This window comes from Heterocephalus glaber, unplaced genomic scaffold (assembly GCF_053883595.1).
Source record: "Heterocephalus glaber isolate CG9 unplaced genomic scaffold, H.glaber_assembly_v1.0 deba00001509, whole genome shotgun sequence".
Lineage (NCBI taxonomy): Eukaryota > Metazoa > Chordata > Mammalia > Rodentia > Bathyergidae > Heterocephalus > Heterocephalus glaber.
In genome coordinates this window covers 8,941,586-8,968,595 of record NW_028258325.1, presented here as the reverse complement: position 1 = coordinate 8,968,595, position 27,010 = coordinate 8,941,586, and the positions used below count along the sequence as shown (strand labels likewise).

At 40.4% G+C, this 27,010-nt stretch overlaps 1 protein-coding gene across 1 annotated transcript in view; it reads right to left on the bottom strand.

Moving 5' to 3' along the window:
- Positions 1 to 27,010, bottom strand: part of LOC110349690 (uncharacterized) — a 339,954-nt gene that overhangs the window by 298,557 nt on the left and 14,387 nt on the right. Inside the window, exon 4 of the mRNA XM_087187378.1 lies at positions 14,478 to 14,627. The gene's annotated coding sequence lies outside the window, so the exon portion shown is untranslated. The remainder of the gene's footprint in view (positions 1 to 14,477; positions 14,628 to 27,010) is intronic.

The following is a 27,010-nucleotide window of genomic DNA, read 5'->3' as shown; positions in this document are numbered from 1 at the left end:
TTTCACTTTGCACTCCTAAGTCGCCAGCTACAGTAATGGAAAGACAGATAGCACTTTATGATCTCATAGGCCCAGGGTTCACTTGTGTTGTTTGTCATGAGAAAATGTCTTCACTTCTTAAGATTTTGTTAGTTTCCGTATAATAAAATGTTAATAATATCTGGGGGAGGGTGGGTTGCATGTGTTTTAAAAGGATTGAAAAGGTTAACTAGAGCAAAATGTCTCAAAGCCTCTCACTGGCTGGTTGCAGGGAATGGACTGATGGTGTTGGCTGGTAGCAATATAGAATAAAAATAATGATTCACATGAGTTCTTTTCCCTATTAGACAGAAGGTCTACCCCAAATCCCTGAATCTCTCTGACCCTAAGGAACTAGCCCAGCACAAAAGGAAATGTGCCCCTTGGGATTAGAGTTTTCCTTTTGAGTCACCTGGTTCCCTACTCTCTCTTGTCTGCAAAAGTCCTACAAAATGACAGAAACTTCTCAAGAAGAAATTACTTCAAATGCCACCCAGCACAGAGGCTCACCTGTAACCCAGCACCCTGGAACATGAGTGCAAGAGGGTGCCAAGCCCCAGCCCAGACTGTGTAACTTACCAAATTAAGGAGATCCTGCCTCAAAATAAAAAATAACATAGGCCAAGGAGTGAATCTCAGTGTAAAGATTCTGGGTTCAATCCCTAGCACCAGCAAGAAAAATGCATCCAGAGATTCAACCTAAAACATCCTCCTCACAGACCCAGAAACCACCTTCTGTCACCTAACAGTAATAATAATAATAATAATAATAATAATAATAATAATAATAATAGTTAAAATGAGTAACTCCACTCATTTCTGCCCCAGAAAGGACTCCACCTGTGCTTTGGTGGTGGAGATATTTATTCTGTCTCTTCAGAATACCACTAAGAGTGCTAGATCTGGAAGCAAGAAAGAAAATATTAATTGAGAACCTGTTTGTTATACTTAGCGCTGGCCCATCTATATCATTTATAGGATATCATGCTACCCATATGAACATCCTGTGATGCAGGACTGTTATTATTCTCATCCCAATTTCCACACTGAAGAAACAAAGGCTCAGAGTCACAAAGTACATACCCCCCAAGGAGGTGTCAAAATGTTTATTCCAATCTCAGTTTCTAATTTAAAAACCAATATTCTTTCTGTGATACCACATTGCTTCTCAATCTTGTTTCTCACAAATTTTTTTCACATTGTTTTAACGGGGCTTAAAAGTGGAGAGTCTTCGTGGCTCGATGGGATAGATTTTGTTACATGCTACATAGAGAGGGAATTTGATGTTAAGAATTATGACACCTGCCCCAAAATAATTAGGGCTTTGTAAGGATATTACTGGCACAATATTCACAGGAGAAAAGCTAGATAAAGGTTAATTAAAAGCCAGATGAGTTCTATTTCCTTGCTGAAATATAGCCTAATCTCTTCCCAGTCCATTGGCCTCATATCTTCTGCCAACACTTGATTTTCTACTTCATTCCTTTGGTTTTGCATCTCTCTTTCCCTTCCTTTCCAAGTCTTTTTCATTTTAAATTACAAGTGTCAGATACCCAGATCATACAATCTGAAGTGTGAAGGAATTCCTCAGTTTACATTTCTAGGAAGATGAGACTCAGAGACATCATAAAATCTGTTTTTCTCTTCATATCTCAACCAGACTTGCCTTCATCCTCTAAAAGCTTCTTTCTCTTCACAAGACTACCACTGTCATTCCACACTCCTAGGGCAGAGAAGGCAAGCCAATCCCAGCACCCAGGAAGATGCTCCCCTGCTGCCATTCCATGCTCCTAGGGCAGAGAAGGTGAGCTGCATGGGCGACAGAAGCACCGCCTCCCCCCCACCGCCCACTGGAAATGAGAAGACACGTAAATAAGCCTCAAAAACAAACTTCTGGATCACCTACAGCACCCCAAAGGGAAACTAGATGGAACAACCTGATACTCAACCACCTGGACTCCCTGAACTGGCAACAAAAGAGGATCTGGAAAAAATGAAATCAGAAATAATTCCTCAGATAATAGCAAAGACTGTGCTCATAGTGTAAGACATGATTAATAAATCTAGAGGGGACACAGATAAAAAAAAATAGAGGATCTGAGGAATATGATGGAATCCCAACATAGGAAACAAATGGAATCCATAAAACAGATGCAAACAGATTTCCAAGAGATTAAAAACTCCATGGAAAGTCTATGCAGCAGAATGAATCAATGTGAGGACAGAATTTCAGATATAGAAGATAAGATTGCAATTAGTGACCAGGAAAAGAAAAGTTGCTTTAAAATTGTAAGGGAACATGAGGAATCAATCCAGCAGCTGCTGAACGATGTGAAGAAGAATAACATAAGACTGATTGGAGCTAATGAAGAAACAGGAGAGAGTGCAGATGACATAAAAAAGCTGTTCACAGAAGTGACGGCAGAAAGCTTCCCAAGGAGGGGAAAAGAACTTGACATACAGATAAGTGAGGCATATAGGACTCCAGCTAGCCTTGATCAAAAAAATCTACACATAGGCATATAGTGATTAGGATTCCAGAAACCCAACAGAAGAACAAAATTCTACAAGTAACAAGAGAAAAGAAACAAATCACATACAAAGGAAAGCCCATCAGAATCACAGCAGACTTCTCAATGCAAACCCTCAAGGCAAGAAAAGTTTGGAGTGATGTATTTCAAGCCCTAAAGGAAAACAGCCTCCAACCCAGACTGATGTACCCTGCAAAACTATCTTTCAAAATTGATGGAGAAATAAGATGCCTTCATGATAAACAGCACCTCAGGAAATTCATGAATACCAAACCAGCACTCCAAAAAGTTTTAGACAATATCCTAGGAAAAGACAGTGAGAATCACAACCTCAGGAAGCCCAGCAGAATGAATCCATTGGGCGTGACAAATTAAACACAAAGGGGGAGAATCCAACAAAAAGAAAAAGTCATGACAAGGCTTTTAAAACTTTTAACTTCATCTCCCTAATGAGCATACAATTCAATCTTGTTATTGTTCATGATTAGTATTTTTCTGATTCTAGTGTTGCACACCTTTCCTTGTGCTATACTGGCTATTTATCATCTTGTTGTGTCTACTTTTTAATTGGATTGTCTATGAATGAGCTGTAAGAGTTCTTTATATATTCTGGTCATAAGTTATATACATTGTAAATATGGTCTGTTTAAGGACTACTTTTCATTTTAATGATGTCATTTAAAGTTCTAAATTTTGATGGAATCTCATTTATCAATGTTTTTATTTTATATATCATGTTTTTTGTATCCTAGGAAGTTCTTGCCTACACTAAATTCGTAAACCTTTTCCCTTATAATTTCTTCTTAAAGTTTTATACTTTTAGGCTTTCATATTTAGGTTCATAAACCCTTTCAAGTTATTTTTATGTATGGAAATAAAGGGTTGAGGTTAATTTTTTATATACAGATACCAGATGTTTTAGTGCTGTTTGCTGAAAACACTATCTCTTCCTCACCTCTTGAATTGAGTTTATATTCTATAAAATGTTAATGTTAAATAATCTTTCAAAACTCAGTGGACCATATATATGTGGTTCTATTTCTAGATCCTGTGTTTTATTCTAATGATCTATATGTCTTTCCTCACACCAACACTGCCTTGATTACTGTAGCTTTAGAGGAAGTCTTAAAATTAGGTACTAAACATCTTCCAACACTGTTTTTTGTTTTGTTTTTTTTCACTTTTCTAGGTCCTTTGTACGCCTATATAACTTTTAAATGTCAATATCCAATTCTTCATTCAAAGCAAGTATACATAGACCTGAATTTTTATATATACCTTGTGTTTCCTAATCCTGCTAAATTCAAATACAAGTTCTTGGGGCTCCTAGAGATTCCTTAATTTTTTTCTCTGTAGATGATCATTTCATCTACATATAAAGATTTTGCTTCTACCTTGCCAATCCTATCCTAATTGTGTCATTTTATTGCCAGACTATTTTGGTTTGGACCTATGTTTTAAAGTTTAATGGACCAATGAAGAATAAGCATATCTGCCCTTGTTCCCCACCTTAAGGAGAAAGCATTCTATCTTCTCCATTCATATAAGGCATTCTTGCTGGAAGTATGGAGTACATGTCTTTAATCTGTTGAGAAGTTTCTGTTCTACTTCTAGTCTCCTGATAGCTTTTACCATGAACAGCTGTGGAATTTAGTCCAATACTTTTTCTCCAACTAGTGACAGGATCATATGGCTTTTTCCTTTCCTCTGTTAAAATGATGACTTTTGGGGATGGATCTTCCTTCCAATGCTGAACCAACACTGCCATCCCTATAACAAAACCACTTTCTACATACTGGCAGATCCGACTTCTAATAGTTTGTTTTGTTAAACAAATTTCTATCTATGTTCATACTTTTTTCTCCTATTATCTTTATCCAGTTTTAGGATTAGCACAATGTTGAGTTCCTAAAATAAGGAGAGAAGTGTTTCTTTTTTTTCTGCTTTAAATGTTTGATATAATTTATCAGTTACAATGTATACAAGCCTGTTGTTGTCATATAGGTAGGTTTTCAAGCTAGGAATATACTTTCTTTCACAGGTACTATTCAAATTTTGTATTTCCTCCAGAGTTAGTTTCATTAATTTGTCTTCCAAGGTGCTTCTTAGAAGTTGTCAAATTTATTTTAAAACAGATTTTTGAAATATGCTTTCTGTATCCTTTTAAATTCTGTAAAATCTGTGGTAATGTCTCCTAGATCTTGATATTGTAATTTTAAAAATGTATGATTGATATTGTGTAACAGGATGTAAAGGTGTAAAGGAGCAGGGGAAGTGGGAGGGGTAGGGGAAAGGAAAGAAGGGAAAAGAAAAAATATGAGAAGAGGAAAAAAATGGAAACAAAATCTTTGCAAATAGGGAAGGGTGGAGGGGATGAAGGGAGGGCAGGGGAAGGGGAAAAAAATAAGAACCAAGATACTCATGTAAAGGTACAAGATCCCAATGACATATGTAAATGTATTTTATACCTAAAATGTACCAATAAACTTAATGGGGTGGGGGGAACAAGACTACCTTCATCATCATACTCCCCCAAATCCACATACTAACTCTAGGAAAGACCTTAGCTGACCCTGTCTCGCCACGAATACACAACTGCAGCCAGCCATATTGCCCCCAGAGGTAGGGGACTTGGCCCGTCAGGGCACATGTCTATCCTTTCTCTAGCAGGACCTAAGCACAGAATAATGATCATACTCATCAAGATGACATAGGTTCAGTGAGGCATTCCCCAAAGGAATCAGAAGAATGATTCCAAATCATGATGCTAGACACATATACACACACACATGCATGGTGACCATTAATTGTAATATTTCAGGTTGACTGGATTGAGAAAGGCCCAGAGGATTAGTAAAGGACACTTCTTGGTGTGTCTGGGTGAGTTCTGGATACTTGACCTTGGGTACTATGTCTGGCCCCTGGACCCTTCCTCTCTGGAGCTGTTTCCCTGCTCTCCTTTCCAATTGTCATCAACTTGGCATTTTTGCTCTGCTATCCTTTCTACCACGATGTTTCTGCCTTGGACTCAGATGACCATGGACTAAATCCTCTGAAACCATGAGCGACATTAAAGCTTTCCTCTTTTGAATTGTGTGTGTTGGGTTTTGTGTTGTAGCAATTGATATACACACAAATGTGACTAGCATTGTCTGCTACAGGAATAAAGTAGGACAATATCAAGATCTTTACAACTTGCCTAAGCACCCTAAAATTCTCATGTCTATTACCACTGGTGAGACACAGAAATATTTTATATATCATACTAACTTGTCTACATAATATTCTGGTGCCTGCCTGTCCCTGGCAGTCCTCCTGAATCCTACAATGGTCCAAACACACTCCTATCCCTTATGTCAGGTATTCATTATATCTTACTGTGTTTGCCTATCCTGTGGCCTATGCCAGCCTATAGGATGTGGATTTTAGGGGATCCTGCTTATTCATATGGGATCTTTCTTGATGAAGAGACGCAACAAAGAATTTGCTGCTGTCCCTGTTTCATTATCTGGATTAAAATAAGTGCAAAGGATGAATCTGAAACCAAAACTAATTGAGTTGATTCTTAATAACAAGCTATAAAAATTAGGATTGGATTACTATAGAAATCTATTCCTTTGGAGGTGGAGAGATACCAGTGAGTGTTGTTTTAATCTGTGTTGTGATGGGCAGGGCAAGAGACCGAAAGGAAGTCAAGTGATTATGCAGAGTACTCAAGAAAAAATGAACTCATCATGGTGGTGCACTCCTGTAATTCCAGCACTCTGGGAGGCTGAGTCAGGAGGATCACAAGTTTGAGCCCAGCCTAGATAACTTAGTGACTTAACAAGACCTTGCCTCAAAATAAAAAAAATAAAAAGGACTGGTAGTGTGGATCAGTGCAAAGGAGCTGGGTTCAATCCTCAGTACCACAAAAAACTGGAAAGGAAATGAAAGAAAAAGAAGCAATAATGAATTAAATTGTACAAAAGAATGACCTAGCTGATTGCTATGGACACACAAAGAGCAGTTTTCCAACTCAGTCTTCTCAAGTCCTTCAGATCTGTCATTATCAAATATGACTCTCAAGTGACAGGAAAGTTTACAAGAAGTGGGGGTTTGATTATACTGTTATACTTGATCTGATCAACTTAGTTTTTCAAAATACCTCTTGGAAGTACCTTTGAAAGTGCCATTCCTTTTTTTATATAAACCCAGTAACTGGAGAAAATCTCATCATGGGTCAAGGAAAATTGAACATTGCATCGTCCTCTCCTTTACTTTATTTGCCCTCATTTATTAAAGTTTCCATACAAGTGCTTTTACATGCATTACCTCCGTCTTTGCCACAGACATAATATTGAATGCTATTAACACACAGAACTTATAGTTGTAGAACTGAGATTCAGAGGGACACAGAGCAGATAGGGGCAGACCCACAGCTAGAATCTGGTCTGGTAGACTCTAACTTCATCCCCCTTTCCCTGAAACTGCTTTTCGGAGTCCTGTTTCCTGAGTCCTCCCTATATTAGGCTATCAGAATGAGGAATCTCAATGGGCCACCAGATAGGCCAGTATCATTGAGTTTTCTAGTTTAATGTGCTAAGCTTTTAAAGTACTAAACAAGTCTTCATACATTGCATAGACTCGGTACTTCAACCAATTTCAGTCTTCCAAATATTTATTTCTTGTACCTGGGTAAACAGGCTGAGTTCTTGTTTTTCTGGATCATGGGTTTTTGTTCCTAATGATGGACACTCAAAGACGTCTCCAAAATCAGCACTGAGGGGAGGTCAGAGAAATGACTCTTTGGACTCTGCGCCAGTGGGGTACTCATTGCCCCGCTATTATTGCCCATGCAAAACCTTCAGAGACATCCTCCAATGTATGCAAATATGCATTGGGGAAAATGGAAATGTATATAAATGACAGAGAAGCTACCTGGCCTATTAACATCACAAATCCCCATTTACACCCCACTTTTAATTTAAGTGATCTTTCTATTAGGAGGACCACTTAGGAAGTTCATCTGGAACAGAATCACAGCATGTCAATTAAATGGTGTGACAGTGACACCACCATCAACTGGTAACTCTTAGCAGATGTCTTAATTAGGCTTCTCAGTGGCAGACTGACCAACAACACTCTGTGAAAGTCATTTTCAAGTTTGCATCTGAGGCCTCTGTTCTTTAAACTTTTTCTCCTTGGCTTCCTTCTGTTTAAATCCTAGCTATTAGGGGGCTTTCCTTTGTGCATTATTTTTAAAGAGTTGGTTCCTTTGTCTTTTCTTCTTACTGTAAGTAAAAGTATTCCATGGAGAAATATTCCACTCCCAGGAGCTCTGCAAGCTTTAATTCATCTGAAGTCGTTTATCTTAAATATTCATTTGAAATTTGCATTCTCTTCCTTAAAACGGCCAGTCTAATATATAAAAATGTCTGTCACATCCCATATAGGAGAATTGAAGCCATGTAATTGGTTACTGTGTGTCTGTCTGTCCCTGCCTCATGCTACATGAAGGGTGTTAGCAAAGCGCCTCACAAATTTCAACTTGAAAAGTACAAGTACACTTTGGAACCATATAAACCTGAGTTCAAAATCTGACACTGTTACTTACTGAGTCTGACTTGGCTCGATACAGACTGATCTCCCAAAGGTTAAGGACTCTGTCCTCCCTGCTTCCTTCTGGCTCTCACCCATCTGAGGACCGGACACATAGTCAGTGCCCAAATTTTTGTCTCATTTGGATTTTGAAAAATGAATGCTCTATGCCTAATTTTTTTTCTTTCTAAAGTGGAGATAGAAACTAGATCTCAGTGCTTTGATGAATATATTTATAGAAATATTTTCCCTTGTTTAAAAAAATAATTTCCAATGATTATTTTGGGGTGAAAAAATGCCTAAGCAAATGTAGGTGCTGTCAAATAAAAAATTAATGATTTTGGGGGGGAGAGATGAGATTAAGCATCACGTATACAACCTGATTGGAAATGTAAGACTGAAGTATCTCCTATTGTCATAGGCCAGAAGTCAGAAAATATTTCCTGCAAAGGGTCAGAAGCAAGTGTATTTTCCTTCATTCTAACTACTCAACCTTCACATGTACCACAAAAACAGATGATGTTAAAGGAACAGGTGTGGGCTTCTGTGCCCCAGTAAAACTTGAATTACAAAAGCAAGCAGGCTGGATCTGTCTCCAGGTCCTTCTATGTGTAGCTCCTGTGTAATCCAAATGCTATAACGTTGACATTGTACTAGACATATTTAAACACTTGTTTCTAAATTTTAAGAATAGGAGAGCAGGTGAAATTAACTTAAACTTTAAGAAAATGTAACCCATGAAGCACAATCCTAAACATGTTGGATGATATCTAGATTTTGATGACAAAGAACACAGTTTTTTTATATATATATAAAGCATAGTGTTCCTCCGCCTTGACCCTCGTACTGTTTGCCTTGACTTCAGCAGTGCTGAATGTGAGGATGCAGGGTTATTTCTGCTCAGATGTAAAGTGCAATACATCAGAGGCTTCTCAGTGTGGACTGTGTCTGACTCAAGGAGCGACAGTAAGGTCAGACCAAGGCTTGGCCCACAGTGGCTCGGTGAGGTCACTAACCAATGGTCTCCGATGTAAGAAAGTAATAGCATTCAAATAAAAAATGTTTTGCATAGGCCCCTAGAGAGCCAGGGTAGAAAATTCTGTGTCAAAAGAAAAAGCAATGGTTTGAATTTCCCTATAGTGAGATAGTGTCCAACAGAAACTACGGACAGCCATTTGGTGGACTAGAAAAAGCATAAATATAAAGATCCAAATTCTAATCTCAGGTATGTTGCTCAATTTGTGACAAAGAACAAAGCTCTTTAGTCCTTCTCAGCATTGGTTTCTTGTTGTATAAAGTAAAATGACAAAATTTAAAGAGTGAAGCTGGTGGAGAGATTTCACTGAGCTGGATCTGTGAGCTAATGCATGTCCTTAGCATCACCGACAGTGCAGTGTGTGGCCCACAAATGTTCATTTCTCCGCTTTCCCATCTCCATTCCCCAACAGCACATAAAATAAGACCTTTCCACTGCTCTCAGCCAGACCATCCGTTTCCCCTGCTAATAAATGAGAGTTTTATCGTTCCTTCTCAGATGTAGAATTATACCATTGGTATCATGCCTACTGTATGCTAATCCCTTTGCTAATGCACCATTTTACTGTGAATTGTTACATAGATTCTGCCCTTTCTACCCTTCTCCCACCTGCTACAAAGTCATGAGTCAGTTCTTTCCAAGTATTATTGCTCTGATATCAGCAGTCTTTCAAAAGAACATATCAATGGCCTTTACTCATCTTATGATAATGTTTGGAAGTCATGCAGCTGCTCATTTACAGTTGTTCCTTTTCTTTATCTAGTTGTGGCCATCAATCTAAAAGTCTCAGTGCTTGATGTGTGTTATCTATATACGTGTTTATGTATGTGTGTAAATACTTATACATAGACATATTCTTTTTCTGATTTTCTGAGACTTTGGTTTAATATGTAAATTATTACTTGGTAAACAAATAAATTATTAGCAAAACAGATTTGAGAAGAATGCATCAGTATATTTAACGTATTTAAGAAATGACAAATTTTTCAGGCATGGTGAAAAGCATGTCTTAGCAACATCTTTCTACATCCTCTTGGTATTTTAAATTCCAATTGCTTCTTATTAAAGCAAATCAAAAAAAGAGTTGTTTATAGCAAGTTTTACTTTCCTACTTTATTTGCTGCATACAATAGAAGTTCAATGCCTAACTAAATGTGCTGGTGAATGCCTATAATCCCAGCATTCTGGGAGGCTGAGTCAGGAGAAGTTCAAGTTCAAGCACAGCTTGGGCAATTTAGCAGCTTAGTGAGACAAAAAAAATATGGAGGTATAGCAGAAACACACAGGTTTTATGTCCCTGTACCACACACACAGAGTTAAATGTCTGACAATTTCACTTTTAAGACTGACATCATACACAAATTTTTGATGGTTTCAGTGTTTGCACCTTCCAAAACTCATGAATGGATTAATGTCATTATTCCAAGAGTGGATTCATGACCAGAAAACTGACTGTATAAAGGCCAATTCTGTCCCCTCTCTATCTCTCTGGAATGCTCTCTCTTGCCAGGCCATCTTCCTGCCATGAGGTGACATAGCAAAAAGGTCCTCACCAGATGGAGGTCTTTAATCTTGACTTTCCAACCACCAGAACTGCAAGAAATTAATTCCTTTTTATTATAAATTACCCAGGTAATGGTGTTTTGTTATAGCAACAGAAAATGGATTGAGACAAAGCACAAGTTTGAACCTATTGGCCTGTCTGATACACATATGAAAAGAAATCCCTGAATGTTCATAGTAGTTGACTGAACATTCAGACATGAATATTTGGAGACTCACACAGAAATATCTGAGGAGTGGGCCAAGAGACCATCAAATTCTTGAAAATAATGAAGGCACCAAGCACAAGTGAAAGAAATTAGGGATGAGCCTGAGTGTCTCTCAGATATCTTCACTGTGGGCGGAACGATCTTTATAAATGTGTTCTTTCCTTGACTAACACACTTCAGTGGCTCCCTATAACTGGAAGCAAGACATTCAATCTCCTTAGAATGATTTATTAAATTTCCCTATCCATGCCTAAATTTCTAACCTGATTTCATAAGATTCACTTATAGGTAGGGTTGCCCAACTTAGCAAAAAAAGGGGGAAAAGGACACCAAGATGATAATGTTTTGTATATCTATGTCCTATGCAGTATTTGGATATATTATGCTAAAACATTATTCTCTACCTAAAATTCCAATTTAACTAGCACTAATTAGAATTTGGCAATCCTAAATACATTGGTACCGTAATCCAACCAAAGCAAAATACTTGGAGCTTCTTGAACATGCTCTTCTATCTTGCTGAGTTAGAAGTTTCTTGCTAACAAGGCCAAATCTCAAATGCTTCCTATACTGTTAATATAAACACTCAATAAGTGGTGGTTGAAGGAAGAAAGAGAAAGAAGATAGGAGGGTTGGAGAAAGGGAAAGAGAAGAGGTGGGGTGGAAGAGAAGAAAAATGCCTTTAAGTATGACATACTTACACCTAAAGTAAAAGTCTTACTTCCTAATTTTTTGGAAACCTTTTTCAAAGTCCTTTTTATGGAGTTAAGAATTTCTTCTTCTGAACTTCTACAAAGTCACAGAAATTCACCTATAAAAACATGCATTATAGTTCTGCTATTATCTGATCATCCTGATTTTCTTCTAGACAGTTCATTACTTATTATGGTTTGTAGAATTGGGGGCCATTCAGTATAACTGTTTAGTTAAATGAAAAACATGCAGGTAAAGTCTACTCTTGGTTGGCAGCTACTCCCACAGTGATTCACTGGCAACACTGAATTCCTAGCTGCTACTGAGCCAAAGACCTTCTCTGCAGGCCTTGTGTGTTAGGGACCAAGCTGTGTGGGGAAAATGTTGGGGATCAGGCCACGTGACTTAGGTCCCACAGTATAGAGGCCAATGTGAGTTGCTTTAGACATCGGGAAATCTGCAGAAGGCTGCAGATTTCCTGCCTGTGTGGGAAAGACAGAATCACAGCACTCCTGGGACAAGATCGCATCTGCTGAGGGCAAAACAAAATGCAGGTATCCTATGGAGAAGGAACTGGACTTGTTCCCTTTGAGATGTTAAACTTGGTCCCTATCTTAATACCCTAATCTTACTGCAGTTGCTGTTCCTGAAAAGGTACACTACCTCCTCCCCTGTGCTTCTTGCTAATAAAAGTAGGCTCACCATGGAGATCATCAAAGCCTGTCTACTAGAGGGAGATTCCTCCTGGCCCCCTTATACCTTGAATATTGTTTGTCTCTTCCTTTTATTCTCTGTCATTCCCCCACATATATCTGAGGGTCTAATCAACCCATGGCACTTGCACAAATGCTCTTGAGGCCTGCAGGATTTATCATCTATCACAGTGAATAGATCTCAAGCCTATTGCAGCTCAAGTCTTGAAAACCCACTTACTCTTTCTGGAGACTAAATGCTCCTCCTGTAAATCCAATTCTTTACTGATTTTAATCCCAAAGGAAGCAAGAAGCTTCTTTATACCTGATAGCACTGGGGTGTGGTATGGAATCAGGTGCTCATCAGTTCAAATCTCAGCTTTTTCTCCCCTACCAAAGTCATCCAGAACAAGCCACCACCTCTGGGTCTTTATTTTCTCAGTTGTGAATGGAAGTACTGTCTAGAACCCAGGGTGATGCTGCAGACAATCAAAGGTAAGACAAGAAAACCTTCCAAGACAGTACCAGCAAAGAGAGGGCATTTACCATGTGTGAAGCCTCTTCTGACTTTTGGAAAATGCATGTCACTCAAACTTGGCCCTCAATGACCCTCAGCATCAATCCAAACTGGCTCTGTCTAAAGTTCAACCTGTCCCCTTTGATCCCTGAGATTGAGCCTGCTGGTCACCCTCTTAGAAGCCCACTCTGCAGTCTGATGGGCTGCTATCTGACGTAATCAGGCCTCCTGAAGGGCTCCTGATACCCAGGGACTGCTGTGAAAAATAAGGATAGATTATGTGAAACTGGGTTGCAAACTTTCAAGTACTGCTTCAAATATGAGAGTAATTTTTAACATATATTTTAAAACCTGTAAGTACAGACAAAGGGAGCATTTCCTATACATCAAGAACCCATGACTAATCATTGTGACATGCACTTTATAATTTGCTTCATTCCCAATGACCTCGTCAATTCAACATTATTAGTTTCTACTTTTTAAAAATGAGGAAACTGAGGCTCAGATAATTTAATGCCTGGGATCACATAGCAAGCTTGCAACAAGAGAGAATTCTAATCCAAGTGGGTCTGACACTGTAGATCACACTTTCAGAACTTTCTGTTTTCCAGCAGGATATGTTTAATTAAGAGTCTGAATATTATTCAAGCCAACTCTGATTGATCAAAAAGCCCACTGTATGAATGTTCTTATCATGAAAGTGATTCTTCTTTATCTTAACTTTTAACGTGCACAATTAAGAAAACAATAGCCTATAAGGGTGGAATCCTAGAATAATTTCCATGCTTCATTCAACTATCTAATCACAGACATCCTGTCTCACAACAGGTTATCATAAAATTTTGTTGAATGCACCCTTTATAGCTCAAATTTTAAATATTTCTTCATAATTAAAAATAGTGTATCTCTATAATCTATGAAGAAAGAAAAAAACCCTAATTTCACCATCTAGATAACTATTGTTAATTCTTTGAAGTATTTTCTTCTAGTTTGAATAATGTGCATGTTTTTGTGACATTATGGTATGTTCAAATTAAACACTGTTCTTTTTAATACTGTCCTTTTACTTTTTACTACAACAGAGTAAATTTCTTTCTGTGAAAAATTTATAAATGAATACAAATGAAAGATAACATACCTAATCTAACATTTTAAAAACAATGAGTGTCAAGTATATAACCAATGATAACCAGAAATAGCTACTTTTATTTGCCCTTCACTTTTTCTGTGTATTTTACTGTGTTTTAATTAATGGCATAATACTGCTTTTAAGTATAAAGAACTCAGACATGTTCATAGTTCCTAGATGGAAGATAAAATGAAGAGCGGTTTAATGACAGATAATATCTGCCAGTGGGTGGTTTATTTCTTTCCAAGAACCCAGGCTCTTCCTGGTTTTAGTATAAATTTTAAAGATCCAGAAAATTATTATTCAAGACCTGTTCCATTGAAAATGGTCATATGTCACTCTCTGCAATGCTCCTCTTATAGCAAAGAAATGGATTAATTTTGTTGTTTATCAATTTTCTCAGTGGTGTTTTAAACATTTCAGCATTTTAGCAATCATTTCCAAGAATTTCAACAGAATAATAAGAATTGTTGTTTAAAATGTGCATCAATAAAGGATACAGATTCTACCTGAATCTGAATTCTGGAAAGCCATTCCCGAGTGGACACAGCTCCACATCCCAGAGATGCTCCTGCGTGTGGGTCCAGTGTGAGCAAAGAGAGAGCCTTGAGGCCGAAGTCTGGCCTTTTCCAGTCTTGCTCTCCATCTGTAGTCAGTTCCTGGTAAATGCAAGGTGTCCATAAGTGTTTTCCTCCTTTGCCCCCTCAATTGGCAGACAGGAAGTAAACTGAGGCTTATTTTTTTCAGAGAATACTTTTTCATACAAAAGAATACTTGGAGGCAAACAATATTCTTGGTGCACAATATTGTTTTTCCACTTAAAAATTCTTCACATATCACTGTATTCAAAGATACTTTGGCATTCAATGCTTCAGAGGGAAAGCTTTCTCGATTCTGCTCCTTTTTAAGAAACCAGTTTGGGAAATTTGCTTTGTTTATCTGTCTCGTTTCCTGTTTACCTATATCCTGGTAGGATTTGTTTGTTTTTATCTTTAGGTCAAACTTTGCACTACAGTAATTCTCAATCGAGAAATTTATTCTCTAAATAGTGTAGCAAAGTCTACTTGCAAATAGTGTGCAAAGATAAGAATATCCACAGCATTGTTATTTGTAGTAAAGAAAAGAACTTAAATGTTTATTAATAGTAGGGTAAGTCGCAGTGCATCTGGATGGACAGTCTCTTCACTGGTTTCAAATACTGACTGGAATCCTATGTCCTGACGAGAAGAACCATCCACAATCCATAGCTAAGTGAAAAAACTCACAAGGCAGAACTATGTTTACAGTAATAATCTTTAGTCTAAAACATCAACAAATGTTTGTAGGTGCTAGTAGAGGCAGAGTGAAAATCTTTAACGTATTCGACCAACCATTAACACCTTTAGCTCTGGAGAACAGGATAGAAGCAAGGAGCAGCTTTTATTCTTTACATTATACTCTTATGAGATATTGGAATGTTATAATATTTATAATTAAATGCAAAAGTACACACAATTTTGTCTCTGATTTTTATTTGTTTCTGTTTGCAGCTTGTTTCACTGACATCATTTATAATTTAAAGAACTAATTCTACCTTATTTATATGAATCTTTTTAAAATGGTAAATTTTCTTTAAATATGTCTTTTATTTCTCTGTTTACTGCAGGTAGAATCGATTTATGTTTAAAGATCCTGTCTCAGCCTTTTTTAGCAAATGCATATCTCTCAACACTGTCATCTGTGTCCTACACTTTCTGCCAATTTCTAAAATTTGCTTCTTGTAATATAATTTCTGAGAAACTCAATTGTATTCTTACCACTTCTTAACACTTACATAATTCCACTGTTGGACTCTTAGTTTCCTAAACATTCTTCTTTATCTCACCCAGTTCCCTTTATATGATATCTTATTGTTCTTTCTTCTGTGACATTTGTCCTATATCCAAGAGGCTTATCATTTCTGGCATTTCATCTCAAGACACCAAATAATTTCCTTTCAAAGTAATCATCTCTTTCAGCAAATAATTGCCAAAGGTTTGCTCTTCTTTTACTTCTTTTGAGATCTCATTATAATCTTTGGCAACCATTGCAGAAATTTCCTATTGTAATGTCATTGTCATTGTCCGGGCTCATCTTTGGCTTTTATAGTTATCTCATCCCCAAATAAAAGACAATCTATTAAAAGCCCAGTGATTGCTAGAAGACTTCAAAGAATATTTCTTGACCCAACTTCTGGTCAAATTTTTTGTTCTGAGATATCCACCCCCCCCCCCAGCTAAATGTCCACACCTCCTCAGTAAGCTCCATATCCCAACAGGCTTTACTAACTGTGGTTCTAGTAGACTGGGTTTCTATTGAAATCAACAGTTGGTAGATATGGAAATAACCCTCAGATCCGCACATGTACCATTACCACCAAAGGTATGAGAGCTACATTTTTCCGCCTCAAAATTCTATACATCATTGCCATTAAGACCTACCCTACACCCCTGCTTTCTGATTCCTGCCCAGTAGTCACTGAAGAATGACCATCTCCGAAGTAGTAAAGTAAATAATGGGAGGGGAGTGAAGTCACACAGAATAAAAGTCTACAAAGAACACCACTAGGAGGCACTAAACTCACCACCCACAGGAAGCATCTGATTCAGACATGTTTGAAATGGTTAACATCATTTCAAAAATAAAACTGGGGCAATGCTAAAAAATCGGTAACAGTATACAAATAAAATCCAGATACTCAGCGTCTTTGAAAGCATAGAAAGATTTGGGAAGGCTGCATCTGCATTTGTACAGCCTCTTCAAGGCACACTCTCTCCAGTTTGTCTCTGTCACTTTTGTCAATCCGTATCTTTCCTACCTTAGGTGCTGGAATTTTCGACTCAGTATAAACTTGAGTTTCCTAGGGCTACCGTAACAAATTACCTACCACTTTGACATCTTAAAGCAACAGCAATGTTGGCCTCACAATTCCGGAGGTCAGAAGTCTAAAATCAAGGGGTGGAAAGGTCATGTTTGGTAGGTCACCCAGTCCCAAGATGTCTCCCTTCCCGCCCAAGTCAGCCTTCTTCTTCCCATAATCCATCACGCCGCAGCCCCCCCCCCCCACCTTGCACCAGTTGGAACCCTCCAGGTCACCAAACCACGCTAAGCCTCCACACACAGCTGCTGTTCTCCCTTGGTTCAGAGGCAGCCCGGCAGCTCACTCCCCTCTGCAATAAAGGCCTGTTTGGTTCCTGTCCTGGTTATGGCCCTGGATTTTTCTAACAATGTTCTCTCTGAAGATCCTAGGGAAGAGCCCTTTCTGGGCTGTTCAAGCCTGTGGCAGCTCTTGGCTTATGGCCCCACTACTCCAATCTCTGCCTTTGCCACCCTATGGCCTTCTTTTCTCTATGTGCCTATGCATGTGATTTACTGTATCTTATAAAGACATTCTCACCACATTTAGGACCCACCTTGAGCCAGTATGGCTCATCTTCATCTCTTCTTAATTATATTTGCAGAGAATCTATTTCCAAGTAAGTTACATGCTGAGGTTCTGAGTGGACACGAATTTCACCAAGGAACCCATTCAAGGATACACAATCCAAGGTTACCTTAACCCAAGGGATTCTCATTTAGGAGATCCCAATCCAGGGAGGCACAGTGAAAGAAGGATAAATCTACCTCTTTTCCATAGAACATCTCAGCAACATACCACACCCGCAATGTGTTCTCTGCTCTCCAATTGCAGCCACATTAATGTTGGCACAATGTTTGCCTAGACTCGGCCTTCAGTGACTTGTCAGTCCAAGTTTATGGCTGTCTTTTGAGCTTACATCTTCTCTTAAGCCTTTGAGGGCATTTTACTGTGCATTATGGACAAGCTATCCCAGGGGCTGTTAACAGACACCAGTTTAAACTACCAGTCAGTGAATCAACTTTATCAGCTGCAGTATAAAAAACAAGGAAAGGATGAAGCTTTTTCCCCTTCAGGTCAACTCTTCATACCCTCCACCCTCACTGCTCCCACCTGCTGTCCCCAAAACCATCAATCACATGGGTGACTTCAGTGATATAGGAAATAAGATGGAATTGCCCTGCAAATACTGAACAAGAAGCCAGATGAAACTGAGTAAGACATCACAATACAGCTGCTGAGATCTTTTAATTCTGAGTTCTGAAGCTTTCATTTGTTAATGCTGATTCAATAATGAAAACAATTCCACGTTAGGAAAATGTTAGTAATCAGCACTACACAATAGCTATTGTCATTGATTTGTATACTTAATGAAAAAGCTAATTACTGCATATTCATTATTGCATTATTGGTAATATACCATCCCTAATACTGAAGAAGGAATGATTTTAAGAACAAGAAAAATTCCTTCCTTGTAAGAAAATTGGAGGGAAAAAACAGCAGAAAGAACAAATACTTTAAAATTTCTAAAATTCAACTGTGGAAATTGAGGTCTAGAGAGGAAAGATGATTCATCCTAAGTCACCCAGGTAATTGGCAGTAAAATTGGAACTGTACCCTGGACACTGTGTCATTTACGTTGGTGTTCTCTCTGGAAATAATGCAGTTAAAATATTTTAAGCAAGTTGAGACTATATCATCTTCTGTATTAACTGCATTCACTCATATATTACATTGCAGTTTCCAAGTAATTTGCCAACATTTTTACAAAACACATGTCATTTGATTCTCACAATAATCCTCGGATGAGAAGTCAGGAGGTATCACTATTTCGTTCCAGGGTAAGGAAATGGGGCACAAAAATTTCCATTTTAACAATTCATTCAGCAAACAGAGCTCTCCTATTCTGCACTAGACAAAGATGGTTCAGAATCCTAGGGGTTGTGCTGTCTGAAGGAGGCAAAATTAACTGCACAATATGGTAGGGGTCAAGACAGAGGTGAGCCCCCAGTGCTGAGGAAGTGGAGAATAAGTAGGTGAGGAGAGAGCAGAAGGTGGAGGGGGATTTCTGTTTGAGGTGAAGCTAAAGAGCATCTGTTCACCAGGTGGATGATAGGAGAAATGCCATTCCAGCTGAAAGGAGAGAAAACCCGTGCACAGGAGATAGACTTTGTCATACGCCACAACATTGCAGCATGGCTCCTGAGAAGGGCCTGGACTAGCAGGCCTACAGAGACCCTGATGTCACATCATGGAGGACAGAGCCATAAATTTGTTTTGTTTTGCTTTTGGTACCAGGGATCGAACTCAGGACCTTGGGCTTGCAAGGCAGGCAGCGGAACCACTGAGCTAAATCCCTGGCTCCTAGAGCCATAAATTTGAATTTCATCCACCGGATAAGTGGGCTGCTGAAGGTTTTGAAACTTAAAAAGGTTCTGTAATCAGAGATGTGGTTTAGAAAATAAATCTTTAAAGAAATACCTGCTAATTCAAATATCACCCAAGCTCAGGCAGATTACAAAAAAGAAAGTCATAAAACAATAGTAAAGGAGATTATGACACCTTGGAAAGAAATCAGGAGCCTGTGCTAAAAGGGGATGGCCTCGTTCTACCTCATCTCATGCTTGTTCACTGAGGACCAGGATCCTCAGCCCATCTAAGTTTGCAAAGGAAACAGGAAGCACCCATTTTATTCAGAATCATCTGATTTTTAAATTTTGACATCTTAGTCCAAAGGTTGTGTTAGACAATAAAGAAAAGTAAAATATGTCTGTGTGCTGCAAATACCCAAAAAACCAGCCTTTGGTCACTTGACCTGTAAACAAGAATCTAGAAGCAGAGAGACCATTAGGAATCTGTTTCAAAGGCACAAAGTTGAGCCAGAGCCACTGAGGAATAAAAGGGGAAAGCTGGCTCTCAGAACCAAAAGAGGACCACCGGGGCCAGGTGGAGCAGCCTTGCCAAGGGATCGGAATCCGGGCTGTGATGTGGTCCAGCATCTCATCTCATCGCTGTGACTGTGGAGGGAGGTTTCACATTTTTATTTTCAACTTAGAAGGGAGTAGCAAAATGTGGGCCTGAGGGCTGGGGATTTAGCTCAGTGGTTCCGCAGCCTGCCTCGAAAGTGCAAGGACCTGAATTCAATCCCCAGTACCAAAAAAAAAAAAAAAAAAACATGGGTCTGAAACACAAGCTTTTAGGACAGCCCAAGTCCACATCCGAGTCCAGAATGCTGGCTAGCGGCTGTAGTTTGGGTCCAAAGCCAGAGTCAGAAGCCAGTCCTGCATTCTCTTTGTTTCTCCCTTAGTCTCTGAAGTATTCAGCTAACGTTCTCTGCCATAAGACAGGAAGTGGTTGATCTCCTTCCCTAACTCCGCTATCTCTGATTTAAGTCCTTTTCACATGTGAATGTCCTTGGTGACTCCTGCACCACATTCTGTGCCATAAAAGGCCCTAAATTAAAGACTGCACTGGCTCTGTGCTTTAGTGAAGGGATTTTGAGGCGTGCTGGGAGACTGCGCTTCCCTTCTCAGAGCCGTGAGGTTCACCACGGGTGCCCTTCCATTCTGAAATTTGCCCTCAGAATCCACGCCTTTGAGACTCAGCCCAGATGGTCTCCCCTCCACACAGCTTATTCTCACCGTGCCAGAGCCCCTCTACCCCAGACTGAGACAGTATGCTTTGACTATATAGATCATCATCATTTGTCATCATGTAACTCATTTCTGCTCCTGAAACCCTATCAGCCATGCCCCAAGCAGCAGCTAGAGTGTCTTCTAATCTCCATCACTGCCAGTTCAACTTCTTCACTAGCTTTCCTTCGCAGTTAGAATAGAATTCAAGCTCCTTTAAGTGATCTATGAAACCTTGGATTATCTGACCCTGCTGACAACCACTGCCACTCTTCTTTTCTGATTACTTTCAAGCTACGTGGCCCTCTTTGCAATCCTCAGATAGCACCGCAGGGCCTTTGCACTCACCATTGCCTAGAATTACAGTGCTCCCCACTTTCCACACAGCTGGATCTTTCTCATCCTTCTCTTCTTATGTTAAATTCCATCTCCCCAGAGCAGCCTTTCCTCCTATCATGCCCACCCTCCTCCCTTATTCTCTTTCTGCAACTGGGTGACTTACTCCCTAATTGTGGCTGGCTTTCAGAATTACCTTGCAGACCTCCAAATGCTAGAGTGCTACTGTCCATTGTCCTCGCTATTGCTGTGTGGCCAGCCTCACACACGCTCTGACGCCACACTTCCCAGGGGCTACACTCACACCCCGTGACTAGGCACAGCAGGACATCGAGGCCGCCATTCCTGGGAGACCTGGGTCAACTTTGCCTGGCAACACTGGCTTGGAGGCCTCCAATGAGCTGTGCTAAAGCTTTCCCTGGACTACACAGAAGCTGGAGAATTTACTCATCCAAGCTATCTCCTTCCCTACTCTCCCCAGGGGAGTCAAGCCAGCATTGAAGGATGCAGCTCCCCTCCAGCACTATTCCTGTGTCGCCTTGAAGATGTCTCACTTCTGATTCTTCCAGAACTCAAAACAGCACAACAGTATTTGTCCGTGGGCCGGGGATTTAGCTCAGTGGTTTTGCCACCTGCTGCGCAAGCTCAGGGACCTGAGTTCGATCCCCGGTGCAAAAAAAAAAAAAGAGAGAGAGAAAAAGTATTTGTCTGAGTCTTTGTCTAGGTTGATTTATTTCTTCAGTCTCTTCAATAAAATACCATCTCCTTTAAGATAGACTCACTACGGCTCACAGCATCTGGAACTATCCCAGATCACACAGATGTTTATCAGCATTTGCACACTGGAGTAAACCTCTCCTCTCTCTGCACACAGGCCTATTACTATGTGGACACATCATATGGAAATATGTGTATGTCTTCATCTCTCCTCAGAATGAGGGATTTCTGAAAGTGCTCTATGTAAGGAGTTTGGTCCCAGCCTACAGCCCAGAGCCTGGGCCTCTTAGTAGCTCCATCTGTGTTTGTTGAGGTGAGATGCCATCCTCCTTCCTCTCCCATTCACAGACCACACACAGCAAGGTCACACCCCAATCAGCCCTCTGTCAGGCAGTCTGCTTTACCCTCTTGTGTCTCATATCTCTGTGAGTGACCCCAAAATTCTCCTTGTTTTCCATAAATTCTCTTTCTCCATCACTAGCCTTCTAGGTTCCCCCCAACACTTGAGGTCATCCAAGCAATCTCCATGTCCTTCCTTCTTACCTCCTAAATATCTGCTCATTGGATGTACCTCTCTCCATTTCGTCCTGTCTACTACCCCTTTCTCGTCTAAGCCACCATCCTCTCTCCTTTTGAATAATACAAAGCATTTCCTCAATAGGTCCTTGTTCCTCCACATTTGCCCTACCCGCTGCACTTCTCACCTAGCAGCCAGAGGTCCTTTCTAAAAACAAACCTAGTCAGTTTCCACTACCTAAGGCCATTCAATTCTACATAGCCCAAATGAGTGTAGCTTTCGGGGTCCCCACCTTGTGTCTGCCCTCGCTGTACACACTGTTACCCCATCTTCCAGCCACATGCAACAGTTTGCTGGGCCCCAAATCTATCTCCGTCTTTCTTGGAGAAATGCATCCCCCTGACTCACCCTCGATCCACCATAGTAATTCCTGCTAATAGCACTTTTTCCAAGAATTCATCTACAGACTGATCCAGTCTGGATAAAATAGTTTTCCCCTGAATTCCTAAGGAAAACCAGACTATCCCCATCATGCTGCTTGTTCTCTGCCTCCATATGACTTGTTTTGCATCCAACAAAGATTCAGTGGCATTACTCCACAGCGTCCAGTCTTCTGAGAATTCCCTCGGGGCCTCCAGACACTGCAGTGCTCAACTCCGAATCACATCTCAGCTCTCTGCATCGCCCTGAGCTTTGTCCATTCTCAGCTATATCCAGGGCTTCCCTCCATGGCACTAGCTCACAAGTCCCAGCAGCTATGTCCTTCTGCCTGGACTGCCTTTCTTCTTCCTCCTCTGGTCAGTCGCTCTCGATCCTTCGTTACCCATCTAAGGACTTTCTTCTGTGAAGTCTTTCTGAGCCCTCTCTCCTCCAGGTAGAACTGATCTCCTCTTCCGCTGTGGTCTCATGTTATCTGTACGAATTTCAGTTATTTACTTTATGGCATTTCTTGGTTTATGAGTCCATGTCTGCCACTGATCTATAAACTCTTCAAGGGTATGAACAAGGTCTTATTCAGCTTTCTTTTTCTAGTGGCTGCTTCATACAGAGAAGGTGTTCAATACATATTCATTGAGTGAACAAATGGGTAAACAACTCCATCTGTTCTTCAAGGCTTTCCAATTTTAACCTCTCTCCTCATTCTCTCTCCTTGGACTACAGTAAATCACACCCTTTATTTCCTAAGCTCTATACATACAGAGCTTTACAATCATTCCTAGTAGGCTCTAAGCATCTAAAAAGCAAGGACAAAGCTTAACAGTTTCTTTGTCTCTCCGTCTGTGTTCTTCACAAAGATGGGGCTCAATATACTTCTGCTGATTGATTGTTATTACTCTATTATTCCTTTTTGATTCTGCAACTTACTGAGAAAAAAAATGTAAAAAGAAACGCTTCTCAGGAATCAAACAACTAAAATCACAAAATGTTCTCTTCTAAAAATAACACATGCCCAAAACACAGGAGGCCGGCCGAGCGGAGCGCTTTCTCTTCCCCCGTTAATGAGAGAAAGATGCCGCTTCCTCTGTGTTCAGTTTGTCTGCGTCATGCCCGTGTTGCCTGGAGATCCGTAGCTGTTGTTTAAAGAAAGATCAAATGACAACGGGAGATGGACGAGCTCCTTGATTAAAAAGTCAAGCTCAGATACATCACCTTCCTCCAAGTTCACAGAGCATGTCCCACACCTGGGACTGCTGCAGCCCACGGTGCCCGGCTGCACTGAGGCTGCTCCACCCCATCCAGATGTGCCCCCTTGGGACTGACAGCACACTGCCACAAGTGAAACCAAAGCTTCCTTAAAGGAGTTGGAATTTGCCATTGATTGACTCAGGACCATTTCTGGAAAGAAAAGTAAAGAATTGGCATAGCGTGGTGAAACCTGCAGACCTTCAAATCCCACTTTCAGCTGTTCCTGGCCCTGTGACTCTGGGCAGATTCTTTGGTCTCTCTAAGCTTTTATGCTATCATTTGAAGAAACAGGATGATAAGGACACACCTAATGGAATAGCTGATGTGCTGGAATAAGACAATACAAACCTCTTGACATCCCTGCACTTAGTGCTCGTTAATGGTAGCTGTTATTAAATAGCCAGAATCATACCTGTAAAAACAGATACCAGTTGTTGAACAATTAGGCTGCACTACATACTATGCCAGTTGTTTCTGCATCAGTGTGTCTGCTTATAGACCTCATAATAGCTGTTTATCCTAATGTATTCTTCTGTTGCGTCTAGAAAGGCTAGGTTTTCAGGAAGTTAAGTAATTACCAGTACCTCACAGCTATAGAGGTAATCTTTATTGCAGAATGAGTGGAATCCTTTTGCACATTCTCATGCCTCTGATTTCTTTTTCTTTTTCTTTTTCTTTTTTTTTGCTTAAATTCTTTTATTGGTACATTTTAGGTATATAATACTTTACATTTATCATTGGGTGCTTGTACCTGTACATAATGTATCTTGGTTCTTATTTTTTCCCCATTACCTGTGCGCCCTTCACCCCCTCCACCCTTCCCTATTTACATAGACTTTGTTTCCATGTTTTTCTTTTCTCATAATTTTTCCTTTCCCTTCTTTCCTTTCCCCTTCTCCTCCCACTTTCCTACTCCTTTCATGCCTCTGATTTCTATCTCAATGGGGTGACAGGTGACCATGGCCATGAATCCCATCCAACTCCCACAACTTCCAGAGAAGCAGGCTGACCAAATGGATTCTCCTTGATACAGTTAGTTAAGGCTTTGGCCTCACACGGGCTTCCCCCACCATCACTACCAACTCAGAAGACAGCTGGCCTTAGCTGGCTTCCCATTCTCATGGACAACACCCTGCCCATCTTTTTGTCCAAGGATTAAAATGCCTAACACTCAAGAAAGACCCCTACACTCTTTAAAAGTGAACCATTAGCTCCTTTCCCTCCAAAAATATCTAAGCCTTTCTTTTTCCTTCCTACAGACTATTCCCATTTATCTTGCAGTGCATGTGTGCATCCATGTGTGTGCGTGTGTGTATGTGTCTGTGTGTGTGTCATTGAATTCTTAACCTCTCAGACTGTTCCTCCTTGGATAGCACTTGCAGGAGAAAGAAAAAGGCCTCGAGCTCCCTCTAGAGGCTGTAATGATGTGACCACTATTTAGCAACACTGCCTTGCTGACACATGCCAAGCAGCAGTGGAAGAGACCAGAGGGAATGCCTCTCATCTTATGTGTCAAAAGCCCTAAAGGAATGGATTCAAGCCAATATTCTTTCTTTCCAAAAAATGAACAGGGACAAAGTGAAATCCTTACAGCCACCACAAGTACACACACAGGGACATCTACTCTCTTCAATAAGAGAATGGTGACTTTGATCCCTGGAGCCCTCTGAGCCTCAGCAGAAAGACAGAAAGTAACCAGCCAGCCACCAGCCAAATCCTAGGCTGGGAGCACGAGGCTGTACCCAGCCACCAGAGCAAAGAGTGGAGCACTGAGCCGTAAGAGGCACGCAGGGTGGCAACCTGCTCACAGCTGAGACCTGCAAGAGGACAGAGGTCACCTGCCCCAGATGAAAAAAGAAAAGCAAGCCATAGTGGGAGGCAGCAGGGTGGCTGGAGAGCCACAGGCTGCTTTTCCTGTCCTTGTACCCAGCTTGTGCATGGGAAATATTTGGGACTTACTAAATACAATTCTGGAATAATGATGAATGACTACACACAGCTATCAAGGGTTTGCCAACTAGGGGCTATGTGTACCACAGAGTGCACTTGTTATGATTAGTTATGTTCTCCAGAGAGATATGTTCAATTCTTAACCTTTGTACTTGTGAGCACCACCTTATTTGGAAATAGGATCATTAAAAATGTAATCCAGTTAAGAGGAAGTTATACCGGAATTGGGTGGCCATCAATCCAATGACAGGTGTTCTTATAATAAGAGGAAATTTTGAACACAAATGCACAGGGATGCATGTGGAGAGCACCATGTGACACTGAAGGCAGAGATGACAGTAGTGCATCTATGAGCCAAGGGATGCAAGGGAAGCCACGGATTCCTGGCAACCACCAACAAACATCAGGAGAGAGGCATGAAGGGTCCCTCTGCAGTGTTTTCAAAGGGAGCATGGCTCTCCCGTACCCTGGTCTTCAGCTTCTGGCTTCCATGACCATGAGAGAGTAAATGACTGTGTTTTTAAAAACCACTTAGGATAGGATAATCTGTCATGATACCCCTAGCGAACTAATGCAGCATTCACTCCTTTCTTAGAATAGAAAATCCAAGGACACCCACAAAGAGGGTCTCACAACCTTAGTCCCTTTCAAAAAACACCTAGTTCCCAGGTGTTTTGCTCCTGATTATCTGCTTGAAGATGAGACCTTTCAATCCAGCAAACAGTTCTGGGCTCAGAACTTAAAGGCCTGCCATGAGGTCTTCAGCTACATCTCTGTGGGCCCCACAGGGCTTCCATTCCAACCAATAGGTGAGGGAAGAGAGAGCTGAAATTATGGGCACACCTCAATTCTCTCATGTAAGACACTGACCAGCAGCTTTCTGCCTAAGTCTTTTTGTAAAAACATATTTTTAAAACATACATACTTTGCAACAACACCAGGTGTTTCAGACGTTATGTGCTCCCATTGCAAAAATAGCTTATCTTCAGCTTAAGGACAATAAACAATCACCATGGTGTGTTCATCTCATCTGCTTCCTAGGGTGGGGGAAGAACACTGCGTGTAAGTCACAGAGGAACCCCACACTCCTCTCCCGCAGAAGAGGGCTTGTTCTCAGGGTTCTGTTTTCCATGGACCCTGTCTCACTAGCCTGGGAGCTTTGGGATCAGCCCTCTTTTGCCTTTAGATCTGTGATACCCAATTCCGAGTCCGGCATCTTTTAGGTGCTCTGCCAACATCTGGGAGTGGGATGGATGAGAGAAGAAAAGAATCCTCCCAGCTGGCACAATCTATAAAGACCTGAAGATATGCTTCCTCTGAGTTTTATTT